The sequence below is a fragment of the Zonotrichia leucophrys genome, chromosome 1A (assembly GCF_028769735.1).
Source record: "Zonotrichia leucophrys gambelii isolate GWCS_2022_RI chromosome 1A, RI_Zleu_2.0, whole genome shotgun sequence".
NCBI lineage: Eukaryota > Metazoa > Chordata > Aves > Passeriformes > Passerellidae > Zonotrichia > Zonotrichia leucophrys.
This window is the reverse complement of record NC_088170.1, coordinates 20230001-20252441: the sequence shown is the minus strand read 5'-3', so window position 1 is coordinate 20252441 and position 22441 is coordinate 20230001. Positions and strand designations below refer to the sequence as shown.

Sequence of the window (22441 nt, the reverse complement as noted above, 5' to 3'; positions counted from 1 at the left end):
GAATCCCAAATTTCACATTTTTTGTAATGTATTTATTTTCACTTATTAATGAAAAAACATCAGTGTTGTGTTTATACAAATAACCAACCTCAATGGAGAAAAGGTTATTTCAGAAAATTCTCTCTCTTCCAAAATGAAATGAGATTAAAAGAAAATTAAAACAAAATAAAATCTACAAAAAACATGCAAACTTCCTCTCCCACAAAAAAAAATCATTAAACTCCCATTTTTTAATGCAACTTTTTCTTTCCATTTAGTACACTCATTTAAGATTTATAAATGCATATCCTTTGCAAGGTGAACAAGTCTGTTTTTAGCTGAAAAAGAGACAAATAAATCATTAAAGCCAACATTTCAGATGAGAAGTTTCAGTGATATGTGAAACCATTGCAGATTAAAGCTAATACTTCATTTTTTTAAAAAATATTCCCCTTTGTCTTCAGTACAATCTTGGCGATATCAATGACAATCATATTTTTAATTGCAAGCAAATGAAGCCTAGTAATAGTGTTAATTTATTAACTGTATGCTAGCAACAGTCCCTCTGCAGCTCATCTCACATTATTTTTCCTAGACAAAGAAATATATATTCTTGATTATTCTGATTACAACAGATTCCATCTTCAGCGGGCCAAGAGGAAATGCTATATTGAAGTCATTCTACTGGAAAAATATGACATCTTGATTTTGAAAATCTGGAATAAAAATGTAGCAAGAATCCTTTCTTTTTATATATTGCAAATGAAAGAATCAATCTGTAAAAAAGTCTAGTAATCATCCTGAAATCTCCTGATTTACTAGAAATATTGAAATCAATGCTGACTTTGGTGTTACACATCACTTAGCTGAAACTATACATGCAAAGTCCACATATTGAGCACTTATCAAACTATTGCCTGTTTGCATCTTGACGCATGAGCAAATCCTTCCTTAAAAGACACACAGAGAGAAAGAGGAGCAGATTAGTATTTTTCTGTGCCAAAGTAGAATTTACTCATTAAAAAAAAAAAATTACCATGAAAAAACAGGAAAGCATTCTGAAAGATTAGCATTGCATACATAATATTTTTTGAAGACTTGGTTTCTTCATCACATTGATCTTATTTAAACAGTCTCCTATTTCTCTAATATTTTAGTATTTGCGCTAAACTCAACTCAAGGATCTCTCAGGAGGCCTCAGCTGAGATTTGGCACCACAGCATAACAAGGTCACCTTTTAGTCTCATGACCAGAGCTTTTGGTTCACCCTCATTGACCCTGCCTGTACTATATTCTGAGTTAAGTCATGCAAGGAGGTGGAAAGGATTATGCAAGAAAATGTGGGCAGGCTCAGCAACATGTATAACCTTATGCACTTCTTAGAAAAGAAGCCCTCGACTCTCCCCTCCCAGCATGGTTCACATATTCTGTGGTGTTCAGGTGTCATTTTCCTTCTGTCCTTTTCTGGTCAAGCCAGATACAAATCCTGTGCTTTCACACAGAATTAAGGCATCTTTCTTTTCCACTCTATGGCACAGTCACAGGTATTCTAGAGAACTATTTGTGGCTTGCTGGCACCCTGAAGCACTTTTTCCAATAGCCATTCTCACCTCAGCTGACCAGCACAGAACAACATGCCATTTCTGGAGAAGAACTGCCACGCCAGAAAGCTTTCAACTGTGAAATCATTCAACAGATATAGGAAACAATATAGCCAACTGGGCAAAACTGCTGGGTTTTATTTGGAAAACTTAATAAACACAGAATTTCAGGGATATTTGCTAGTTGATACTTTCTTCTTCAAGTGGTGAAACACTAGATTTAGGTAATTTTTATTCTCTGTAACAGTTTTCTTACTCTTTAATTTGTTTCCTGGAATCTAGCATATACCCAGTTCCTTCTTTACAGTTATCAGATTTGCTATTTCTTGCTAGAAATACAGATGCATGGGACTCTCCAAAACACTGCTGGCCAACATAGTATGAGCACAGCCACAGCTATAATGAAGAATGCACAGCAGCAAAGCTGGTTTTTACCTTGAACAATCAGATCCTGAACCAAATTAGAGAGGAATATCAAAAGGAGTTAATAACTAGAACCAGAGGAGAGAAATATCTACCATAAACCTTTTTTCCTTCCCTTCATTTCAGAAGTCTTAAATATAGGGCAGGGGGACAAAGAGGGTAGCAAACCAACCAAAAAAATTATGTAAAACTTTTCACATGCTTTTCTTCAGATTCTTTTAATAGCAGTGTCCAACAATTAAACCTATATGAAACTTGGGCGGTGGATTTATTTTTTCGCCAATATGTCTGAGACAAAAGTTATATGAAACATTAATGTTGATGACAAAGTAATTGAAAATAAAAATTGAATTAAATAGGTAAACAAAAAAATCAATATTATTTTAAAACCTGTTGAAAGAATTCTCCAGCTTCATTCACTGTTTGATGCATGTCTGTCTCATCTGTGCATGCAAATGCTAAAAAAAACTTCTCTAGAAGGAGTATCTTCCAACTCTTTAGGTTTCAATGAGGACTCAGAAATTATTTTTTAAATCAACTAGTTATTTAATGAATCCCAATTTCTCAGTGGTCAACTCATGTCATGCCAAAGTAAAGACTTATTTTCAGAAACTGTAGAAAACACATTCTGCAAAGTAACATGGTATAATTAGGATGTAAGGTAATAGAAACATGATTCCATGTATGCAAGACACTGAACAAGTATTTCAAAATTTTCTCTTAAATCAGAAGTCATTAAGTAGCAATGATGCTCATTTCACTTTCCAAATTTAAAACTGAAATTTTCATTTTAAGCATATATATATGAAACTTAACCTTGATAATGCAAATGAAGAATAGGATCAAAGTATTTACTATCCAACACATTATTTTATATGTACCAAAACCAATTTAAGCATGTCATGAAATAATTTAAGCATGGTATGTAGTATTTTTTGAAACATGAGCAAAAAGGAAAATAAAGTACAGTGAGAAACATTGAAAATTATGTTAAAAGGTATAAAAGCAAATCAAAACCAGACTTATTTTAGTTCTGTTCCACATAAGCCCAGCAATAATTCTACATCCTGCAAAACCTGCTGCAGGACTTTAAGTACAAAATTGTTTGCTGCTACCTGACAAGAATAATTAATGATCCATCAAAAATGGTGTGGAAGTAAATTTTATACTAACAGGAAACATGCTGAACCACCCTCAGTTGCCTGAATCCAGACAAATGAAGCAAGGTATGCTGTACTACAGCATGGCTTAAGAACAATTTTCCTACTTGCATGGTATGCCTGGGACAAATACAGCCTGAGGTTTCCAACAACAGACATGTTGTTATTGTGGCAACTGCACAGGGTAATAAAAGAAACCTTGTGAAAATCACATGTGACAAAGTTGAAAGGAAAGTCACAGTAAATAACTGCTTCCCTGAATGTGGTCTTACTGCTATTCTTTTCATTACTTTCATGACTGCTTGTTATTCTATAGATTACAATAATTCTACAATGAAATTGTTTTTATTAACAGGCATGCGTATCATGGTAAATGCTGAAATGAGAAATTTGTAAAGCAAGCTTGAGGCTCAAAGGATGTAGTGACATTTGATTATTATATCATTATAGCTTCAGTTATTATCCTTAATGGACTTCATCCACACTTACAAGGCATAGGTAGGAAAAAAAGTTGGTTGTCTATTCATAAATATGCTGAGATGATCAAAAACTGAAAAAAGTTATATATGCCCTTGAGATTTCCAAGATAAATTTTATCTTCATAACTGTTTAAACAGGTAAGGTATTTCTGATTTTTAATACAGAGATGAGGAAATTTGATGCAAGAGAAATCACGGTGAAAATAAATCAATAAAGAACAGGGGACAAAAAGATAAAAATATGCACAAAAAATTTTTGAGGAAATGTGCTGATGTAACAACAGGTAGCTTTGTGGCAATATTAATGTAATGCAAATAACTTTCATAACTTGTAATGCTTTCAACATTTCTTCTTACACATCCTCCCAAAAATACTGTCTTTAGAAATCTGGCACTTCTAATGCTGGACATACCTTTTCAGCTCTGAACAGGCAGAATCACGTTTGCACTGCTCATACTGTACAGCAAAAGAAAAGATTAACAAGTGGCTAAGTGCCAGTACCTAGGCACTTCTAAATCAGGCTGCAGGTTAAGGAAAATCCTCCTTCCAGTTCATTATAGAGTCAAACATACTTCAGAAATAATAGTACTCACCATGAAAAAAGAAAGCACTGCTTCAAAGCAAGTTCAGGCACTGTCCTCATAAGAAATAAGGAAGTATTAGAAGTAAGCTTTCACGTGAAAGAACAGCCCTCTCTTGCCTGGCATTTTGAGATACCACAATGAGGTATCTCACAAACCAAGATCTAGCTCACTAGTTTAAAATTACCCTCAGATTCATCAGCAATGTTTTTTTGTGTGATGCCCCCCTATATGTGGCCATCAGGATACACACATAAGGATAGTTATTCATACAGAAAAATATTTTCAACTTCTTAAATCTAATGGGTAGCAGGGAAAGAAGAATGAGGACTTTATATGTAACTAAAAAACTACATTTCCCATGTAACATAAAAAATTAATGCATACCTACTTTTCTGTGAACTTAAGCCTGAATTGCCCTTCAGCAACCTGCTCGAAATTAGATGTTTCCCAAGAACAGATATCAGCTATTACCTCAGGTTTTAGAAGTGATTTGGTGCCTCATCAGATATAGATGCAATAACTAATGAAGCTGCATTTCTGTCATTGTTCTGTTTCACTGTGGTATGTATAATGCTTCTATTTGGGAAGGACTTGTAATTTCTCTTCAAATCTTCTCTTTCAATCCTACAATACCTGCCAAATATGAGCCTTACAGCATGATTTTATTGCACACAGGGCTAGCAGCACATTTTTCCTCCGTTTGCATCAACTGCTTAAATTACAGTAATTTTATTTTGGAACTAATGGTATTCTCCCATATATAAAATGTTTCTGCTTTGTCAGTCTGTTTAATCAGCATTACACAAGAATACTGGGCACTTGAGCCTAAAATTATGTATATCTGCATGTCATTTTCTTTTACTTCTATCACATAACTAATTCAGCTGCACTATGTGGCCAGATGTTAGTACACACTGCTGATCGACATCATTCTTGCCAACTTAAAAATTAATACCATGGGATAGTCCTGAACAAATAAAATACTTATCAAGGGACAGAAAACAACCTGTTTTATGTGAAGTTTGCAATGCATCCCACAACACTTTTTTTATAGACTATAATTTACTTCAATATTTTCATACATTATGGAAAGTTTTCCTCATAAGTCAGAGATAAAATATTAAATAAAGATTTCAAGCCATTTAACTTACAGAAGGAGACATCCAAAAGCCCAGACAGCCCAAAATGGTTGTTTTATTATATCCCTATTTTAGTACAGCAATGGTCTACTTGTCATTAGTGATTTAAAGTGTCTGTAATGCCATGTTTGGTTAAAATACTCTTTAAAGATTCCCATATCCATCAGATGGGAATTTCTCTTTTCCATTTTCTTTATTTCTCTATTCAATATCTTAAAGTACTTCTTTGGTGGGCATGAAAGTGGATGAAATGAAAAACTGCTTCTTCCTCATGCTATGCTTATTCTTCTGATTTGCATAAGGTGAAATTTTGTCCTGAAAAAATAAAATTTTTCAAGTTGACTTTTAGCCTTAAGATGAGTGTTTTTAGCAACAGGGAGAAGGATGATGGCTTTCTCTCTTGCAGCTTAAGGATTTCTGCATTGAAATAGCTAAACTTGGCTAACCAAGCACCAGAAAAAGCTTTTTTTTTATCTTATAGTCCCATCCCTTTGTCCTAATCCAGAAAAAAACAACAGGAAGGGATTTTTGGCTGCTTCTCATAAAGCCGTCTTCATGACATACATCACATAATTCATACCAATTACCTCCTCAGTTCTTTTGCCTTTCAACTGTATGTTTCAAGATTCCACCTGACTTCGTGTCTGCCATCGCTCCCTTTGAGCACAAGAGCCAATCCTAAGGGGCTCGAAAAGGCTTTCTTTCACAGATCAAATGTCCTAGTTTTGCTTTTCTGCCTCCTTCTCTTGACCTAATGCACCCAGCACATCCCATCAGGCACTCAGCTGAAGTTACAATGACCTCAGACTGAAGTTATATGAACCTGCTGTTTTGAGTTTAGGCTTCGTTTCTCTTTTTCTGGTGCCCAAATTCAGATGCTTTCATTAAAGGCCTAGCCAGCAGCAGAGACATGAGTTACCTCCTAAGTTCTAGAAGTGCTGGCTGCAGTGCACAGCCTGCCAGGGGCTCCCTTTCCACCACAAACCCAGGCACCCAGGCTGCACCAGCAATCTCCACCTCTGCCTTCTCAAGGAAGTGCACACTGCAAAGCAAACACACAAGCCAAACCCACTATGTTATCGAATGAGCATCAGGTTCTTTTGCAATATCACATATTGCAATCACATTTCTATCACACTCTTCTTTCACAAATACCTGGCATTTACTGTCAACCAGGGAAAGCACTTCAGCTTTAACGAATCTGACATCAGCGAGGGAGGGTGGAAAAATGAATTAACACTTGATACAGCCACCACAAACAGAGACCCAGAATAAAGTGAAATACATGAAAAAGCTCCTCGCACTCAATCTAAAGATGATGTAATGACATCAGTCACATACTCTTGCTGCTCAGTGTCTGTGACATAGTAAAAACACAAGGATGTAGAGAAGGATAGCAGGTGACAACTATGTGCTATTTCCCACAATACAAGCATGATGACCTACTCAAATAAATGATAAGGTAAATTCTTTAATGATGCACGGTTTTAGGTAAAACTATGAAGATTGAATTATATTTCATTATACTTCCTAAATAAACTTCGAACCTTGCCTAAAACCTAATGTGGGGTGGGAGCGGGGGGGGAACAAACAAAAAACTATTACCCTTTCCTTAGAAATCCAACTCCTCAAATAATCCTAACAACCACATCAACATTCCTTTCTCTCTCAACAAACATTAAAAGGGTGTTTTCATGGTATTTTATCCGCTCCCACAGGTCTACATTTCAGAAGTCACTGTGAATTGCCCTTTTGCAGTCACTGTCAGAGCATTTCCTGATTATATTGCAAAATTAACCATTTTGAAAAAGGGAGAGTATTATTTGCAAATGTCGGAGTAAGTCCTTAGAGACAGTGATGTCTCTTGACACAAAGCAATAGTATATTCGATGAAATATAAAACAGTTGGTTAACTACCAAGCATTGTAAATGAATCGCTACCAAGAAAGCACTGATTTCTTCCAACAATATTCCCCAAAACAACAAGCCTCAAAAAACAATCTCATTATCAAGTCCTAACAAGGCCTTTATTCTTCTCTCTAGGAAAATACTCCTCAATGATTCAGTGACACAAATATACACTAAGTATTTTTCTGGGTCTAAGCTGGAAAGCCCAACACACCCAAGGACTGAGTTTTAGACAGGAAAGTGACTGTGAAGTGCACCTACCCCTTGTGATTCATGTTTGCAGCTCAGCTGCATGATGGCTCAAGAGCATAACTACTGCTGTCAGGCTGATCTCATGAAAAGGAGGGGTAGGTACAGGACAGCTGGCCAGCAACAGATGGGAATATGCTGTTCCATCTCACAGGTTGGTAGACTTCCTGTTGCAGCACATGCTGTCCAGAAGGAATTCTAATTCTAATGCAGCACCGGTCTTGGAGGCCTGGCTTTAAGCCACAGTCAAGTCCTAGAATTCAAAGAACTTCTTAAATTGTCTAGCAATTCCTTAAACAGTTCAGTCATTTATAGTACAGATCTGTTGTTTGTGTTGAGAATTAATTAGTCAGTTCTTTTAATTCTTTTTGTGTGTTTGCTTTAAGGTGAAAGGTTTTATGAGCAGAACTTGATGTAACTGCTGACAGCTTAAAATTTTTTGGCCTGGAAGAAGAAAATTATTTAATTTTCTAACAACATGATAGATGCAAAAAGGCCATCATCAGTTGCAGTAACTACAAGGACTATTGCTTTTGCTCATTCTGCTTCATGGTAACATTAGTTTTGACTACCAATTGACTTCTAAAATAGTTAAGCTGCATTAAAATCAGACTGTTGTTATTGCAGTTTACAAGGTAATTAATTTATCTTTCATTCATTCTCTTAACACTAAGAATTTAACTTTTTTTTGATGTTCCAAATTAAATATTACTTAAAACCAAAAAAGTTAAACTCATTTGAAAACTTAGAGAAACAGAAATTAAGAAACCAGTTCATTCTGTCCTTTTGAGTGGAAAGAAATTAATAAATTAAACATTCATGCCACTTCTCATTATCAAAGTGTCTGGAAACAACTGTAGGGAGTTCATTCCATTATGCAAACTCACCCTGACCCAACTAGTCATTGTGTGTTCATGTAAAGAATTACCATATCATCTCCTAAAAATAGAGCTATTGTTGTGGATAAGGTTATCTATACCATAAAAGACAGTATTCATTTGTAGTGCTACTTTCAAATCAGTGGTTAACTTATGAGACACTTATATAAATTAATGGAAAAGCAGGTTAAAGGGGATTACAAAATAGGATTTGGTTGAGAAATATTGCTTTTTTGCATTATCAACTGTGGCACTGTGCACAAAGTGATACAAGTTCACAGGGTACAACAAGACACCTTGATTTCATACTTCGCAGATTATTAGAATTTCTATGCAAACAGTGCTGTACAATTCTGTACATTCACATAAGTGCTCAATAGCATAATTTTTTCCTTTTTTCTTTTCAAAGGCTTTCAAGTAAAAATTATAGCATATTACAGTGATGTATAAACTCAACTCTTTATTCAGTAGTAAATGCTTTTTAACCACACAAATTTCAAATTAGAAAAATGGGTATGGTCTAATATTCATTAAATACCATTTCTGTATTATGTTTTTCCCTTCTTTTAAACTAAAATATCAGTTCACAGAAATACATATACAGTCTGACATTTTGAAATGCCTCCTGACTTCAAAGAATATCCGCCTAAGAACAATCATCAATGTTTTACAGTTTCTTCCTCATTCTCAACAAGTATTTCAGTATTCAAACTAAGGGAGCAATTCTTGTGAATACTTATGCACAGCATTCTAGTACTTGAGCATATTCTTACTAGACCCCACAGCAATATATTTCACTGTGCTGAGCTTTAAAGAGGGTTTTGATGAAAAAGAGACATAACTTTGCATAATATGCTCTACAAAAAAAAGTACCTGATACTCTGAGTACTCACACTAATAAAATTAATATTCAGTCTAAATGTTTACAAATATGAAGCTTAAACAATGCAGCAAGCTAGAATTGAGTTTAACTCACTCTCTAGGCCACTAATTTGTCCTCACCACAAACCAGAACATCTATATAGTTCTACTCAGAGAAATAAGTTGAACTTGCTGAATTAAATACTGCTAGCTTAATGTTTTCTCCTTTTCTGCAATCTCAGAGCCAACCCTTTTCCTTTTTTGTGGTCTCTCCTCTCTTAAATTTGAGATCTACAGAATACCAACAGCTTATCAACTGTCAAATATTTTTAAATTATTATTAAAATAATTTGAATAATTCTAACCTATTATTCTCTCTAATTTCTTCACACATCAGATATTGTTATTGTTTTACACCCATGAGCTAAAATATTAATGCAAACTACAAATCATTTATCAGAATTCAAAATTTAATGTAAAAGGACAAATAAAAGTATAGTTCCATAATTTCCATAATTTCCATAATTCATATAATTGGTGCATATAGTATATATAGCTTTTGTATCAGCAGACATCATATACAATAACATTTTTGTGATTACTGCAATGCATTAGTTATGATCTACTCTTGCTAAACATATAATATTAATTTGCTGTACTATAACGAAAGAATAAAAATTTAAATGGATATCTGAAGATGGAGCTAGTGGAGTGTTTTGTCAGTTTTAAGAATTTTTAGAACCAAACATCACAGATGGCAATTTTATCTGTGGTTGATGACCACTTCCATTTGTCTCTCCTAGAAATTGATTCCATCAGTTTTTGCTGTGAATCACCAGATGGCACTTCTCCCTACTCTTAAGAGTTACCTTCTGAGCGTGTAGGAGTTAGATCTGGGACAAACATTTCCAGCTGAACTGAGATGCTGTTTAGATTTTGAGATCCTTACCAGAAAAGAAGCACTTGTCTTGTTTCAATCCTTCTCTTTAACTGAAAATATTCTCTCTTAAATTAGTTGCTGTAGACAAGCTATGTCTTCAGAAGTGGAAAAAAAAAGTAATAAACCCCCCACATACTTTTGTCAACACATATGCACTGCCCTGACCAGGAACATTTTTAAATGAATTCTTTCACATTCTCCACAAGACTATATTTAAATCTGCACTTCTACCTTGAATAAAATAATATTGACAAAACAAAATAAAAATGTGCTGAAAAGTTTGTCCATTTCTAAGCAGCATTGTAATTTCGCAGCTTCCATTCTGGCTATGTTCTTCAAATAATTTCTCTCCCTTGTTTCCATGTGCATTCCATGGGAAGAAAAAAAAATCAGAAAAGTATGCAGTCATGGCAAGAGCTCTCAGTGAAGTACAACCAGGATTCATTATCATCACATACTAATGGGATATCTCGGTGGAAACACCATAAAGCAATCAGGCAGTGATTGTTTTATGCCTGTAACTGCACTGCACACATCTTTCACTCTCCTGCTTTCCTCTGGTACATGGGTCAAGCACAGTGCTTCCTTTCCTCTGGGACTCTGGGGAGAAGAGACAGGCTGATTTGAATTTTTTCCCCCACACTCAATTTCTTTCCTTCTTGTAGCTGTTTACCAGGACAGGGAGTTGTAAATAAATTTTGTGTGGAAATCTGCAAAACCCCAGGTTTTTAGGAGGAAAGTTAAAGCAAAAGGAATTTTCTTTATACTGAAACTTCATTAAGGTTGCATGCAGCATCATGAAAAGTCATTTGTTCAAGCATGACTCCTTCACACAAGGACTTGGGGATCTCTCTACTATTACCCTGTAGGAATACATTTCTGTTATGTCCTGGTTTTGCTAAAAGTCAAGGCAATATTTTTAGTGCTGGAGAGCTACAGTACATCAGTTCTACATGAGAGTGGGACTTTGAGAATATAAACTGAAATCTTTTGTTTTTACCACTGGTAAAAACAAAATATTACTTATTTTTCGATCTCCCAACTAATTTTTAGAAATATTTTATTAATAATATTTCATGTAGATTTATTGAAAATTATATCATAAACACAAATGAAAAAATATAAAGCAAGGTATAAAATATCCATTGGAAGTGCTTGAGGACTCCATTGAGGAGTTTTATCTTTTTTCTTTTTTAGAATTTGACCCACTTAAGTCCACAGCCTTAGTGTGTGATAAGCCCCTACAAAGCTTCTGACATCAGAAGGGTTGTGAAGATGACAGCCAAAACTCAAGCCTCTAAGCCACCAGCCTACCCTGGTGAAATTAAAGACAGCTTTAATCTCAGTTTTAAACTCAGTAAACAAAGATTTAGACTTTAAGCTTTAATAACCAGGATGACAAAAAACAGCCCCAGAAATCACCAGGTTATCTCCATGAAATAAACTCAGCAAATTTTTCTTCAAAATTTTGTATAATCAGCCATTCTAAAGCTCATGGACTATTTGCAGAACTGTTTAGGTTGGTGGAAGATTTTAGAGTTGTTATAATGAAAAAATAAAAAACTAATTGAAAATTACTTCTGCACTTGATTCTAAGGAATCTAATAATTTGTAAGCACCTATATATGAAATGAGGCATACAACACTGAGCTCTGACATTGCAAAAGACTGAAATGGAGTTACTTGTGCCAGTAAAATACACCCCCACATTGTTTGCTTTAAAGCAACACCTCAACCTTTATTATAAAAATCTCTGGTGTTGGAGAAGAACTGTCTGAGTGCTCAGCAAGGATGAATAACCCTCATTCCAATGCTTGGTTCCATGCAGGGGAATTATGTTATTGCTCCCCTCCCAAATCCTTATGAAAATAAGATGTTTATCATGAAGACTTGTCTTGTAAGTAAAACTGATGTTGCATTGATAAATTAGGTGTTGCTTCAAAACACATGGCATTAATTATCCCTATTCGACCTAAGCTACACTGATACTTCCCCTTCTTTAATTTTCTCTTTAGAAACTCATCTTTGAAGTCTTTATTTTCTCAGAAATTTTGGCAACCTATATGAAAAAATATATTCATCAAATCCATAGAGTTTGGTTATACTGGGAATTGTCAGCATTCAGTTGTTAATCCTTCTTATAACATTCCAGGAGTGGACAGAGTATAAGAATATTTTTTCTTTGAAGTGCTTCACACTGTTTTGTCAATACATGTTAGATAATGATTAAAAAGCCAACAGCAAATACTGTGCAACACGTGCTGGTGCACTGACTTGTCTTGCATTTAATTACTCAATTAGTTTTGCATGGATTACCACAGTAATCTGAAACTACCTATTGCTACTAAATAAAGCTAAAAGGAAATAGAAAAAACAGCACATTACCTGGCAGAGAGCTGCTGTCCAAGACAATAATCGGAACTTGAGACAGAGAGCCTTTGTTCAGTTTGAACATTTAAAGACTCTTTGGAGACCTGATTGGCTGATTATCACACATGATGTTTGGACAGTTTATTTTGTGTGACCAATGGCCAAACCAACAAACATCTCAAATTACTGAGGCGCAAGAGGTTATGGTGAAGCTCAACAATCAGAACAATCCCTCAGAAGGATACCCTTGGTTTATTAACATTCCATCACCTGTTTAGAGTTTCCTTCACAGCTTCTTTGTCTGACATGAAGGATTTTTCCTTAACAACCTCTGTTCAGTTTCAAAATTCTATTTAGGTGTTATATGTAGCCTTTTAAATGAGTGCTAATGTCTGGGGACACCTTAATATAGTTTGTGTCTAATGCTCTAGGAGTTCAGCAATATATGGTGAGGCTGGTTGGGAAATTGCCTTTTATAACATACACTAAGATCACATTAATATTATTTTGTTTAATGAATAAAAAGTGTAATTAAAATGCTCGAAAGATCATCAGTAAAAGCTGAAAAAGGAAAATTAGAGGAACTTAATGCAACTAACATGTTGCAAAAATCCAATTTTTTCTCATTTGGACAAAATTTTCCAGCAATTAACAGTGAGTGTGCAATTAACTTAGATGGTTTTAGACTGCTCAATTAACAGTAAAAGTATAAAATACTGCATAAGTCTTTATACAGTAATTAGAAACTTTGAATTAATAAGCAGTATTAGCCATGACAATATTTAAAAAGTTGTGTTTTGCTGGAGATAATGCAGAATTTGCTCTAGAGCTCCAAAAATTATTTTCCATTATTTCTTAAATTTTAAAAAACCCTCACTATTTTTGTATAGGAATAAAATGGAATCATCTGTAGAACTGATGATAGAATAAACACATTACAAGATAGGTTGTACTTAAGACCAGATCCTACCTTCACATAAAAACTCTGAGCAAAATGCTTTCAAAGTTCATATCAAAAGCCTTTTCTTTGTAAATGCAAAAATGTTGTTAACTATATTGCTGGAAAACCAGGCAACAAGGTGTGCATGTCCTCACAACTGTTATTTTCTATCAGTCTCACACTTGCCTTGACCCAAAAAATGCTGGAAAGGATGAAACAGCCCAGCCAAAAGAAACAGAAAAACAATGTGATGACTCAGGCTGGAAAAAAATTAAAGCTTTTTCTTGTCCTAGATTCACTAAGCAACAGATATTAAAACCTCAAAGCCCTTAGAAGTCCTTTGTTTGGGAATTTCTGGCCGCCTCTGGGACAGATTTTATGGGCAAACTGCTGTTACTTTCACTACCCACCACTTCAAATGTTTATAGGCAAGAAAGCAATTCTCAGAATAAATTTCTTAATCTATATGAAAATAATGACACTAATGACAATCTGCATTTCTAGGATGTGTGGCAATCTCACATGAAAAGTGAAACAAGGCCTAGAATTACTGAAAGCTAACCCAATAGGAGACTTGCTTAAAGAAAAAGGCCAGCCTATTCATGAGAAAATATTATCATTTAATTGATCTCTGTATTGTCAAAACTTTAATTTGAATCTGAAACAGTTCTTTTGGGAAGAATGAAACGTACTGGAGATAACACATGGCAGTGATAGGTGAGCCCCTAATGCCAAACTGTGAGGAGGATACTTGCAAGGGTTGTTCATCTCATCACTGAGGACAACAGCAGGAAGGGAATGTGTTTGCTGACACAAGCACACAAGAAGGAGACAACAAAGGAAGTAAACATGGGTTACTGAACTCTGACAAAGACCCTGCAGTGACAACAATACCACATTTCCTATAATTGGAGTGAAGTAGGAAAGGAGGCACTGTTACTGCTGGACACCTTCTGTTACATTTTGACAGCTTGTGTTTAGTCCTGGGTACAGCTGCTCACTTGTGTCAGCAAAGCTGCTCTCCCCCACTGTGCCCACAGGCCCTTCCTTCCACAGGAGCCTCGTCCCTCCCCAGGCAGGGGAAGAGAAAATCACCGCTGGCCCCAAGATTTCTGCGTGAAGCAGCCATGAAAGCAGCCCGTGAGAAGCAGCCATGGAAAGATGGACTAACAGCAGGCACCACTGCAATGTCTCCAGGGATGCTGACCACAAAGGCCACATGAGCAAGCACAGCACCAACTTGGCATCACCATGGGGGACAACAGCTGCCTTTTGTCCAATGACTTCAGACAGCAATAAGGACTAAAATCTGTGCCAATCCTGCAGTTGAGCTTTTTAAATTCAGGGGACTGAGCACAAGGCAGAAGGTCAGAACTATCACGAAAGTGTACTTCTAAGTGACAGAGCTAATTGGCATGGGCATGCCAGTGGCAGACAGCTGGCCTGCAGTACACTGTCAGCTTGAACTTGACAAAAACAAAAGTTAATACAGTCTTGGACCATTTCTGTATAAAAACATATCAATATCAAGAGGGCTATTACACAACTCACCATATGAGACTGTATCCAGCAGCGCATTTTGTGAATAGTAATGCCAGTGGAATTTTACATCTAATACAGATCCAGCTACTCAAGAGTTCCTCTGAGAAGGGTGCCTAGAGCTGGCTTAGTTTTTGCCCCTTGCTGCCCCTTCCCTCATAGGCACATATTAAATGTAACTATTCCTCCCTGGAAGAGAGCCAGACACCAAAAAGAGAATTTCGTTTGGGATCTTCAGATTAAACTGTTAAAATTGAAGTAAACTCATCATAACCATTTAGTCTGGCTGCTGATGAGAACTTCAGCTCAGGTATTCTACACACAAACATCTGCTTTACTACTACTTTTTAGTAACAGACACATGAAAATAAATAATCTTTGCTGCATATGCTTGAGTGCCTCCATTTATACTGCAGCGCAATTTTTCCTTCTGTCCCAAACCAAGCCTTCTTGAAAGAATGTCCTAAATTATCAGTAGCAATAAAACCTAAAGCTATAAAGCAGCTTGTTCTATTAATGGAAGTTTGGTCACAAATTGTTTTCTTTTGGTGTGAATTTTTAATTTTTTTTTTATAACTCCCTGCAAAACCTAAGGTACTGAGTGAGAATCTTCTTTTCTCCAACTAGTATATGCTCAAGATTTACACATTTTAGAGAAGATTTAAGCTTATGATACAGATCTGCAAGATATTCTTTGACTTACGCACAATTTGATGTTTTCTCATTTAAGGAGCAATCCATCACAACAATATTTTGACATTAAGAATGCTCACATCTGCATGTGATCTGGATATGTAGGTTTCACTTAAAATCAGTGGGCAGAAACAAAGTTCTGGGATATCCCTCCCTGACCTGTTTTAGACATGTAAGTTGTAACAAAACGAAATGTGGCCTACAAGGGCCTATATCTCTCTATTATTTAAAGTACATCTGGAAAAGTGTTCAATTATAGATGCATATCCTACTCAAGTCTGTGCTTGGATGAATCCAGCCCTATATATAAAGTTGTAATACAACTTTTTGTATTGCAGTGGACTGAAAAAATGACCCAGTCCCTTCTTCCATTTCAGTATTCTAAATTTCAAGTATGTTGGGGGAGGTAGGACAAGAGTTTTCCTGTTGACTTATTTAGCTCTTACAAAATAAGAAAGTGAAAAATGTATGCTCTAGATTCTAAAAATGTTCTTCCATTTTCTTTGAAGCTGATCCACAGCTTAATAGCATGATGTTGAAATCTGAAATTCTGCAATCTTTTCTGTACTGTTGAGAAAAATATGTCCAGTTTAGCTGAGTATTGCAACTCTGAAAAGCATGTGTTGCAAGACCCAAATTTTGTCTCTATGTTTGTAAAATGTGCAACTCAGGACTGCTGGATCACAAATATTTTTGTGGTTGTCATGGCTTCATAGAAGCCAATTTATGGAAGGTGCAGACAAACTATCTTGTGCTTTGCATACCACAGACAACTATCTTTTTGAAAGTAAATCTTCAAGTCAAGCCTTATGCAAGAAAGTGCAAGATAGAAAATCACTGCCATATTAAGCAAAATAGTGACAGATTTCATGTGTGCAATTTTAATTGACAATTTACTCAATTAAGTCACTGGATAAACCACTAAATTAAAACTTGAAAAATGTTCAATGCTTTACAGAACAATACAGAGGACAGCTTACCTTATGTAAAGGCTGGACACTTGCCCAGATCCACAGAATTGTAAGGATCATTTTTAGAGCCAATTTGTGACTGCACTGATTCAATTGCTATCAATTTTTACAATGCATAAACACTTTGTCTCATATTTTTGTGACATTTTTTGAGATTGTATTTCATAATATCTGAATATGTGGCATTCTACAGTTCTATAAAAGTACCTGGTATTAAATACAACTTTTTCCAAATGTGAAATAGAGGCAGCAGAATATATTTGATTCAGGCAACAAAACAAGCTGTCTCTGATGGTGTAGATACCAAATATGCATCAGTGACTTTTCAAAATTTAACAAAAAAACCTACCTGTTTGCCCAAGATACTGCCAAATCTTTTTCAATAGGTACAAGAATTCCATAAAAGGTCCCTTTGCAGAACAAAAACAAAAGCAATGCTAATTTAAAAACTACTCTGTGTGAATTATTCGAAAAAAGTTATAACACAGCCTGAATTTTTGTTGGCTTGGATAACTGCAGATACACAAGCTCTTGAGTAATTAGACATGCCATAGGGTGTGCCAGTGCACAAGTTTGAGTGTGTTAGGTATGAAGGAAATACAAATCTGAAAGGTTTGTTGCACATCACATTGCCCAACATCCCAGCTTTTTGGTTGCTTCACAGCACCCTTTCAAATGAGTCAGACACAGGGATGGGTTAAAAATCACCTGTGCACAAGTCACAAACACAGAGGTTAAAGAGAAATATCAGAGGTTTCCTTTTCACTCTTCCTCCCTAATCTCCCAGCCTCCCAGCTGTCTCACCCCTCCTTGCTCTAAGAGCTCTATAGCTCAAAAACATGCCAGCATACAAAGTCCAAGGTAAGGAAAAACTACTCTACAAATGACTTACAGCTTCATCACAAAACTGGTACTTTAGGTTTCCCCTGATTCCTTGATTTTCCTTCAGTTGTCCTCACTATCTTGTATTTAAATGCATCTGTATGAATGCATAGATAATCATAAACAAAATAAAAAATACAATACCTTAGAAGTAACATTTAAGGCTACTCTGTCAGGGCAGAGTTTTGCTGTGATTATTTGAATATCACTTTTTGCCTTAAATAAAGAAGTATAAACTTAGCCACTAACATTCTTGCTTTTTATAAACTCTGCAGTAGCTCATGAAGACCAAATATATTCAACTCATTAATATATGATAGTAATTTTCCTCTTTTGATCAGATCACTTTAGATGCTTATACTAATTCCATTTCTTTGTCTTTTACAAATTATTTGTGGGAGAGTGTATTTTTTATACAAAATCTCTTTTCTATTCAGATCAGATAATGTATGTGAGCCTAATTCAGCGGAACTGAGTGTGTACATGAGACTGAGTATTAGAAACTAAAGGGTGCTTTTCACAGGGGAGAGGATGCTGTGAGGACATTGCAAAATAAAAGTGAAAAGGATAATGAGCTTGATTGCAATAGTACTATTGCCTTTAAGAGCATCATAATTTTTAATGGTATTCATGTTTTGAAAGCCTGTACCCCTTACTTTTAACTTAGCAATCCTTGTCATTGCACAATTATAATGTTAAGCAAAAAATACTTGTTTCTCACCTGTAAGAAAATGCAAGATGTTCTCCAGCTTGAAAGTTTATGATTTATGTACAGATATATATGTTGCTAAATATGTACTATATTTTTTGGAGGTTCACTCAGATTTTCATCTGGATTTGGACCCTGATTAAGAGAGGCATTTAAAACAAGTAAGCAGTAAGTGTAGGTATATGCTATAGTGGGAAAATTACAGTTGTACTTAGGTATGTATTACTAAAACAGACAATCATAGTGATAAAAATATTCAGCAATTGAAAAAGTAGTTTTGTTTATAGACAAGGAGGAGATACAACTCAAACTGATTAAAGAGTGTAATATAATATATTTCTACTTTGCCTCAAAGAGCAGCTACGCTGGCAGAAGTTTTCCCTCCTGCAGGATCAGCACTTGACTGTAGCATCTACAAAGCTAAAGCAGGTTTATTTAATAGGTAAAAATCCACACAAATCCTGACAACTGAGGGTACTCAGAAACATTTTATGCAACTCCCAGCAGGCCTGAACACTACAACAACAGAGCACCTTTCCATTACAGCTCGCTTGTCTTTTTTGCACTCTAGACTAATCAGTTTCTTCCAAACCACTCCAAGCATGTCTATTTAAGATAAATACAACACTCTTAAATGCCACAGGTGAAAGATGCAGATCAATGTACACTTTCACTGTAGCTCTACAGCAACAGGTTATTTTAGAGATGGTGTCCTGGTAACCTTAGCAGTAACACAAACCACCTCCCAAAGGCCAGCCCAATGTTCACAGGTCCATCTATTCCACTTATGCTGCAACATTTTAGGATTCAAATTAAAGGCAGTGCTTTGACAACCTCCACTTTGAGGCACAGTGTGCATTTTAGGTAGTTCATGCTGCCATGGCTTTCCTCAAAAGCAGAATATTGCATTGCTGGGCTACTCGAGAATTAAAGCCCAGTAACCTGATAGTTTATATCATTCCCTCCTTCTTTCTCTACCTTCAAAACCTTGTGTTTTTTCACTGCTGTGAAAAGCCTTCCTACTCCTGCTTAAGGAATCACTGTAACACCCTCTGGATATTATCAGTTCTCTGAGACATAAAAAAAAATTAATTAGAAATCATCTTGAATATGCTTTTCTCTCTTTAGGACAAAAGTCCCTCTTGGTTCCTGTTTGCAGCAGAAAGTAGGCAGCCCATTTCTACCCTCAGCAGGGCCCAGATAAGCAGCTCTACCAAACGAAGAAACAAAGAGGGATTCCCTCTGTCAAAATCACAGAAGCAGAATAAAATGTGCCTGGGAGCATGAGTTCAACCAAATATAAAAGGCTCTGTGCTCAGTGGGGTTTGGTTAAATAAATCAGGTCCAAACTTTTAGGAACACAAACACAAACCATTCCCTTCTCAATGGGGTAACAGAAACAAACACACCAAGTTAATGAACGCAGCAGGAATTGACCTAACAGTTCAAACTCCCCTTTGGAACAGCACAAACAGCTAAGAAGCAAGCAGCCTTAGCCTCTTGGCACAGGAAAACAGAACATGGTCTGCTTTGGTTGGATGACTAAAAAATTCCTTGATTACAGAAGTCCTCTATTCTAAAATGAGGAACTAAATTTGCTATTAAATGCCAACTAAAGATTCATCCATTCAGTTCTGACAGCTCACACGCCAAGTTAAAGTACTGGCACTGAAATGTCTCCTCCAAGCATTTGATCCTGTTGTTTTCATAGCTGGTCCAAATTCTGCATCTCCTCACACCCCTGTACTGCCAGCATCACCCATCAGGTACCCACTACTCCTTCTATGCACCTGGTCACAGAGGCTCCAAAGAGGTCAAAAGGATCATCTGGAAAATACATACACATGTGTATATGGTATTTATGGCTGCTTACTACAGGCTGTAAATACCATACTGCAACACTAGGACTTCCCAAAACATCAAAGCAATATAATTGCAGCCTTCCAGGGTTTTCTTCATTTCCCCACTTCACCTCCTGGTATGCAACATGTTGCATAGTTCTTCCTGTTTTCACATCACCTTGTGTATTTGTATATATACATAAAATTTTTACTACTGGACAATTATCTGCTCACTCATGTATATTCAGCTGCCATATTGAGAAGTAAATGCTTGCTTCAGACTACACCAGCATGCAAGATTCTCTGCAAATAAAACAGCTATAACTGCTATTCAAAGTACTTATAGGACAGGGTGTTCAAGATACAGTTATAACTTCTGTTTTCATCCAGTACCTGTTCATTAGTAGAGGGAATTGATTTAAAAGTAGGATTTAAGCTTCAGTTATTAAGAGATAACAACCTACTTACCCAGGATCCACTAACACAAAAATTAGAGAGCCTAATTTAGGTGGCTAATTTAGGTATCACAGGAGTATAGTCCTGCATTAAAAAACTGTTGTATTTAGACATCTGGGATAAAACTGGTAAATGGGGGGCAGAAAAAAAATAAGTAAGAAATTTGCAACTCCCTTATTAAAGTTAAAAACATATCCTGGATACTTAATAAAACATATAATTAAGTGCAATTAAACTATCAATTTAAGTATAATAATTCCAAAGTAAGCTTGGATATGACAACTACTACAGCTTTGCTAATTTTTCAGGAAATACATACAAGAAAAAAAAAATCACGGTCTTATAGCTAAAATACATTTTCATTGAGAACAATACAATTTAAGTCACCATTTTACATATACAATATTTCAGCAATGCTGAAGTGTATCCAGAACTGCATGCTCATTACCCAATTAAGCAACAATATTTCATTAACACCTGTCTATGCTATTACACTCAAAAGAAGAATCTATTTTAATTGTGGAAAGGACAGGCTTCTGTATCCTATTATTATACTATTCATCAACAACAAAAAGCTTCCTATGGCCAAAAATTAGAATAAAGAAATCATAAAAGCAAAGGGCAATATACTGTGTATTCCTTTCTCAAAAAAAAAAAAAAAATCAGAATACAACTAAAACCTGCTCTGACTGAAAACATGACATGTCAGGTTGAAGATATCTGCCTCTGTGAAACTCCTCAAAACACTATTTCCTCAGCTTAACGTGTTCTCCCATCCACTCTGTTTTCACCTTCTCATGTGTCATTCTTCCAAGGCTACATTTTTTTCAGTACCCTAATAATGTCACTGGAAAGGCAGAATTAAAAGCCATAAGGATAAAGAATGCAAACATATGTAAGTCTACATATAAAAGTAGCATGGTAAAACAACAGTACTGGTAACTATGGAGGATCATCATCTGTATCCTATGAAAGGTGTCCTACAAGTGACAACTGCCACTGGCAATTTTAGTGTGGAAAACCCAGCATCCTGGTAGGATGAGAAGAGTAGAACACTCACTTGCTAATGTATCTTGGTTTTCATTCTAATAAATGGGGAGAAGGACAAAGTTCTGAACCAAAATAAAAACGGGAATGGCAGAGAAGACGGACACATTAAAGAACTTATTTGGAAATAGAGACATCATTTTGGTAATCACTATAATTTCCATTTAACCTAATCAGGCAAGTCAAAGCAAGAAATCAAAAAGAGTACATAATGGAGTCTTAAGAAGCAGTCAGAGTCTCTTCAGCCATTACAAGGCGTAAACCACAAGCAATTCCTTATAACCCAGTAGAACTGCACCACAGGAAGGGAGCTCAAGCAAGGACCTGGAGTCACAGAAAAAGAGGAAATGCCAATCAAGCAACACTGACATATTAATTGACTGAGAGCAATCACCATGGTGCTTTTAGGTGTCACTTAAAAATGCCCTTCCTGGATTTCTCTACCTCATGTGATCTTGGCCTTTATATTCATTAGCTTAAAAATCACTTTAATTATTTTCATGAAGCTAAAACTGAAACAGATCACAGGCCATGCAAGGCACTCATAATGTTCTAGTGTTATTTCGTATGAATGAGGAAATGAACTAAATTGAAATAATGCACCCCTATTTTCAGCATGACTACAACAAAACATTTCTTTTTAAATAACTACATGAGAAAGACATGAGAAAAAACCCCCTGCCTTATTCCTCTAGCCAACATAATTGTATCTGCACACAAAAAAGAAAACAGGCTCTCTTTTTTCCTATTCTTCACAAATATAAAGCATACTTAACACTAAGTAAATACAG

The 22441-nt window shown here is 35.8% G+C and overlaps 1 protein-coding gene across 5 annotated transcripts in view; it reads right to left on the bottom strand.

The window, feature by feature from the left end:
• The window catches only part of SLC16A7 (solute carrier family 16 member 7), an 80161-nt gene that overhangs the window by 50952 nt on the left and 6768 nt on the right, over window positions 1-22441 (bottom strand). The window contains exons 1-3 of one of the 5 annotated variants that reach the window (XM_064701840.1): window positions 12588-12612; window positions 7536-7776; window positions 6286-6408 (exon numbers count right to left, since the gene is read on the bottom strand). The exons of 1 other annotated variant lie outside the window; for it this stretch is intronic. The gene's annotated coding sequence lies outside the window, so the exon portion shown is untranslated. Of the gene's footprint in view, window positions 1-6285; window positions 6409-7535; window positions 7777-12587; window positions 12613-22441 lie in introns of those variants that run through there. 3 more of the 5 variants (XM_064701842.1, XM_064701841.1, XM_064701838.1) reach the window with 3 other exon arrangements.